The sequence below is a fragment of the Pseudophryne corroboree genome, chromosome 4 (genome assembly GCF_028390025.1).
Source record: "Pseudophryne corroboree isolate aPseCor3 chromosome 4, aPseCor3.hap2, whole genome shotgun sequence".
Taxonomy (NCBI): domain Eukaryota; kingdom Metazoa; phylum Chordata; class Amphibia; order Anura; family Myobatrachidae; genus Pseudophryne; species Pseudophryne corroboree.
The window spans coordinates 23953262-23958261 of record NC_086447.1 but is presented as its reverse complement, the minus strand read 5'-3'; the positions used below and the strand labels follow the sequence as shown (position 1 = coordinate 23958261).

Below are 5000 nucleotides of genomic sequence, written 5' to 3'. Positions count from 1 at the left end.
TTACTATCAACTGGCTACAGAGCTAGTTTGGAAAGCACTTTCAATAGATTTTTTAGTGTAGCCAAACTTACATCAAGATTAGAGATGCTTGAGCCTATCAAACCTTCTACACTCTTTTAAATTTTGCTTGTTTTGTAAACTAATCAAGTGTTCCAGGAATGATGGGGATATTCCATTGTTTGTTCTGATTTGACAATTAATTTTGGACAATGAGCGGCCCTTTTGAGCTAGTGAAGATAATTGTGCTACATGAGAGTATGCACAGACAATTATTTTTCTTTTTTTTGCATTAAAGCACAATTTTTAATAAAGGAGAGGTTAATGATATAATAATTAGCACTGAAAGTCATCTGACACGATTTGAAAGTAAAATGTTGTGCATTGAAAGTAACCAAAGCTCTTTTTACTTTGAGTGGACATCATTTTCTTTCAAATGAATTTGATATTTTGCTAAATGTACAAAACTTTCTTACAAATTTGACATTAAAAATGCATTTGTAATTAATAAATGCTACTTAATATAGCTGCTGAGATTCCTGGGCTCAGTCTCAAGGAGAGGAGGAGAATGACGGATAGAGAAAGAGAGAACAGGCAGGCATCCTAAAGATTTGGATGTGCCAGTTCCTGACTCACCCTGATCAACACTGGTTTCAAGCTTTTAGTAAATTTTCTGAAAATTAAAACGACCATCTGGTCGTTGTCGGCAGGATTTGAACCTGCGCGGGGAGACCCCAATGGATTTCTAGTTCATCGCCTTAACCACTCTGCCACGACTACCTCTCATGCAATGTGATGTTTTCACAAAAGTTTCTCTATGGGTTGAGCTACTTAATTTCAGGCTGTGAGGATGACTGAAGTATTATTGTATCAGAGATGATTTCCATGCGAAGTTAATCCTGACCACAGTGGCCTGCGTTAATGATTTTTAAAATATAACTTGGAGAATGCTTTATACTTGGTATAGTTTTGGGTTTGTAAAATGTCAGTACTGACATCTAAGTTTATCAAAAGCATCATCCTTCAAGCCAGTATTGAACCAGCGACCTAAGGATTTCTATCCCAATCTCCTCTACAGTCTTCCGCTTTACCAGCTGATCTATCGAAGGATTCCATGATCGTACAGCTGTGATAGTACGTGCTATTAAAATGATTGAGTGTTAATTTTAAACATTATCAACTTTCCAAGCAAAATGAAATATTATTTGACTACACAAAAGAGATTCAACTACTTATTCCTGTGTTGCTTTATCACACAAATTGTCATGTTTAATCATTTGGAAAATATCACTAATAGTTTGACTTATATTTGTGCAATTACTATCAACTGGCTACAGAGCTAGTTTGGAAAGCACTTTCAATAGATTTTTTAGTGTAGCCAAACTTACATCAAGATTAGAGATGCTAGAGCATATCAAACCTTCTACACTCTTTTAAATTTTGCTTGTTTTGTAAACTAATCAAGTGTTCCAGGAATGATGGGGATATTCCATTGTTTGTTCTGATTTGACAATTAATTTTGGACAATGAGCTGCCCTTTTGAGCTAGTGAAGATAATTGTGCTACATGAGAGTATGCACAGAAATTATTTTTCTTTTTTTGCATTAAAGCACAATTTTTAATAAAGGAGAGGTTAATGATATAATAATTAGCACTGAAAGTCATCTGACACGATTTGAAAGTAAAATGTTGTGCATTGAAAGTAACCAAAGCTCTTTTTACTTTGAGTGGACATCATTTTCTTTCAAATGAACTTGATATTTTGCTAAATGTACAAAACTTTCTTACAAATTTGACATTCAAAATGCATTTGTAATTAATAAATGCTACTTAATATAGCTGCTGAGATTCCTGGGCTCAGTCTCAAGGAGAGGAGGAGAATGACGGTTAGAGAAAGAGAGAACAGGCAGGAATCCAAAAGATTTTGATGTGCCAGTTCCTGACTCACCCTGAATATCACTGGTTTCAAGCTTTTAGCAAATTTTCTGAAAAATTAAACAACCATGCGGTCGTAGTCGGCAGGATTTGAACCTGAGCGGGGAGACCCCAATAGATTTCTAGTCCATTGCCTTAACCACTCGGCCACGACTACCTCTCATGCAATGTGATGTTTTCACAAAAGTTTCTCTATGGGTTGAGCTACTTCATTTCAGGCTGTGAGGATGACTGAAGTAATATTGTATCAGAGTTGATTTCCATGGGAAGTTAATCCTGACCACAGTGGCCTGCGTTAATGATTTTTAAAATATAACTTGGAGAATGCTTTATACTTGGTATAGTTTTGGGTTTGTAAAATGTCAGTACTGACATTTAAGTTTATCAAAAACGTCATCCTTCGAGCCGGAATTGAACCAGCGACCTAAGGATTTCTGTACCAATCTCCTCTACAGTCTTCCGCTCTACCAGCTGAGCTATCGAAGGATTCCATAATCGTACAACTGTGATAGTACGTGCTATTAAAATGATTGAATGTTAATTTTAAACATTATCAACTTTCCAAGCAAAATGAAAAATGATTTGACTACACAAAAGAGATTCAACTACTTATTCCTGTGTTGCTTTATCACACAAATTGTCATGTTTAATCATTTGGAAAATATCACTTTCAATAGATTTTTTAGTGTAGCCAAACTTACATCAAGATTAGAGATGCTTGAGCCTATCAAACCTTCTACACTCTTTTAAATTTTGCTTGTTTTGTAAACTAATCAAGTGTTCCAGGAATAATGGGGATTTTTCCATTGTTTGTTCTGATTTGACAATTAATTTTGGACAATGTGCGGCCCTTTTGAGCTAGTGAAGATAATTGTGCTACATGAGAGTATGCACAGACAATTATTTTTCTTTTTTTTGCATTAAAGCACAATTTTTAATAAAGGAGAGGTTAATGATATAATAATTAGCACTGAAAGTCATCTGACACGATTTGAAAGTAAAATGTTGTGCATTGAAAGTAACCATAGCTCTTTTTACTTTGAGTGGACATCATTTTCTTTCAAATGAATTTGATATTTTGCTAAATGTACAAAACTTTCTTACAAATTTGACATTCAAAATGCATTTGTAATTAATAAATGCTACTTAATATAGCTGCTGAGATTCCTGGGTTCAGTCTCAAGGAGAGGTGGAGAATGACGGATAGAGAAAGAGAGAACAGGCAGGCATCCAAAAGATTTTGATGTGCCAGTTCCTGACTCACCCTGAATATCACTGGTTTCAAGCTTTTAGCAAATTTTCTGAAAAATTAAACAACCATGTGGTCGTAGTCGGCAGGATTTGAACCTGAGCGGGGAGACCCCAATAGATTTCTAGTCCATCGCCTTAACCACTCGGCCACGACTACCTCTCATGCAATGTGATGTTTTCACAAAAGTTTCTCTATGGGTTGAGCTACTTCATTTCAGGCTGTGAGGATGACTGAAGCAATATTGTATCAGAGATGATTTCCATGGGAAGTTAATCCTGACCACAGTGGCCTGTGTTAATGATTTTTAAAATATAACTTGGAGAATGCTTTATACTTGGTATAGTTTTGGGTTTGTAAAATGTCAGTAGTGACATCTAAGTTTATCAAAAGCGTCATCCTTCGAGCCGGAATTGAACCAGCGACCTAAGGATTTCTGTACCAATCTCCTCTACAGTTTTCCGCTCTACCAGCTGAGATATCGAAGGATTCCATGATCGTACAACTGTGATAGTACGTGCTATTAAAATGATTGAGTGTTAATTTTAAACATTATCAACTTTCCAAGCAAAATGAAATATTATTTGACTACACAAAAGAGATTCAACTACTTATTCCTGTGTTGCTTTATCACACAAATTGTCATGTTTAATCATTTGGAAAATATCACTTTCAACAGATTTTTTAGTGTAGCCAAACTTACATCAAGATTAGAGATGCTTGAGCCTATCAAACCTTCTACACTCTTTTAAATTTGGCTTGTTTTGTAAACTAATCAAGTGTTTCAGGAATGATGGGGATATTCCATTGTTTGTTCTGATTTGACAATTCATTTTGGACAATGAGCGGCCCTTTTGAGCTAGTGAAGATAATTGTGCTACATGAGAGTATGCACAGACAATTATTTTTCTTTTTTTGCATTAAAGCACAATTTTGAATAAAGGAGAGGTTAATGATATAATAATTAGCACTGAAAGTCATCTGACACGATATGAAAGTAAAATGTTGTGCATTGAAAGTAACCAAAGCTCTTTTTACTTTGAGTGGACATCATTTTCTTTCAAATGTATTTGATATTTTGCTAAATGTACAAAACTTTCTTACAAATTTGACATTCAAAATGCATTAGTAATTAATAAATGCTACTTAATATAGCTGCTGAGATTCCTGGGCTCAGTCTCAAGGAGAGGAGGAGAATGACGGATAGAGAAAGAGAGAACAGGCAGGCATCCAAAAGATTTTGATGTGCCAGTTCCTGACTCACCCTGAGCAACACTGGTTTCAAGCTTTTAGCAAATTTTCTGAAAAATAAAACAACCATGTGGTCGTAGTCGGCAGGATTTGAACCTGTGCAGGGAGACCCCAATGGATTTCTAGTTCACCGCCTTAACCACTCGGCCATGACTACCTCTCATTCAATGTGATGTTTTCACAAAAGTTTCTCTATGGGTTGAGCTACTTCATTTCAGGCTGTGAGGATGACTGAAGTAATATTGTATCAGAGATGATTTCCATGGGAAGTTAATCCTGACCATAGTGGCCTGCGTTAATTATTTTTAAAATATAACTTGGAGAATGCTTTATACTTGGTATAGTTTTTGGTTTGTAAAATGTCAGTACTGACATCTAAGTTTATCAAAATCGTCATCCTTCGAGCCGGAATTGAACCAGCGACCTAAGGATTTCTGTACCAATCTCCTCTACAGTCCTCCGCTCTACCAGCTGAGCTATCGAAGGATTCCATGATTGTACACCTGTGATATTACGTGCTATTAAAATGATTGAGTGTTAATTTTAAACATTATCAACTTTCCAAGCA

The 5000-nt window shown here is 35.7% G+C and overlaps 6 non-coding genes across 6 annotated transcripts; all 6 read right to left on the bottom strand.

Annotated features, from left to right (window-relative positions):
* Positions 1 to 695: 695 nt before the first annotated feature.
* On the bottom strand, positions 696 to 777 carry TRNAS-AGA (transfer RNA serine (anticodon AGA)). Its single transcript has one exon. It is a non-coding gene; the product is annotated as a tRNA-Ser (tRNA).
* Positions 778 to 2007: 1230 nt separating this feature from the next.
* On the bottom strand, positions 2008 to 2089 carry TRNAS-AGA (transfer RNA serine (anticodon AGA)). Its single transcript has one exon. It is a non-coding gene; the product is annotated as a tRNA-Ser (tRNA).
* Positions 2090 to 2328: 239 nt separating this feature from the next.
* On the bottom strand, positions 2329 to 2418 carry TRNAY-GUA (transfer RNA tyrosine (anticodon GUA)). The gene is given in 2 exon segments: positions 2329 to 2364; positions 2382 to 2418. It is a non-coding gene; the product is annotated as a tRNA-Tyr (tRNA).
* Positions 2419 to 3258: 840 nt separating this feature from the next.
* TRNAS-AGA (transfer RNA serine (anticodon AGA)) lies at positions 3259 to 3340 on the bottom strand. Its single transcript has one exon. It is a non-coding gene; the product is annotated as a tRNA-Ser (tRNA).
* A 1167-nt stretch (positions 3341 to 4507) lies between these two features.
* TRNAS-AGA (transfer RNA serine (anticodon AGA)) lies at positions 4508 to 4589 on the bottom strand. Its single transcript has one exon. It is a non-coding gene; the product is annotated as a tRNA-Ser (tRNA).
* Positions 4590 to 4828: 239 nt separating this feature from the next.
* On the bottom strand, positions 4829 to 4918 carry TRNAY-GUA (transfer RNA tyrosine (anticodon GUA)). The gene is given in 2 exon segments: positions 4829 to 4864; positions 4882 to 4918. It is a non-coding gene; the product is annotated as a tRNA-Tyr (tRNA).
* Between the last annotated feature and the right edge of the window lie 82 nt (positions 4919 to 5000).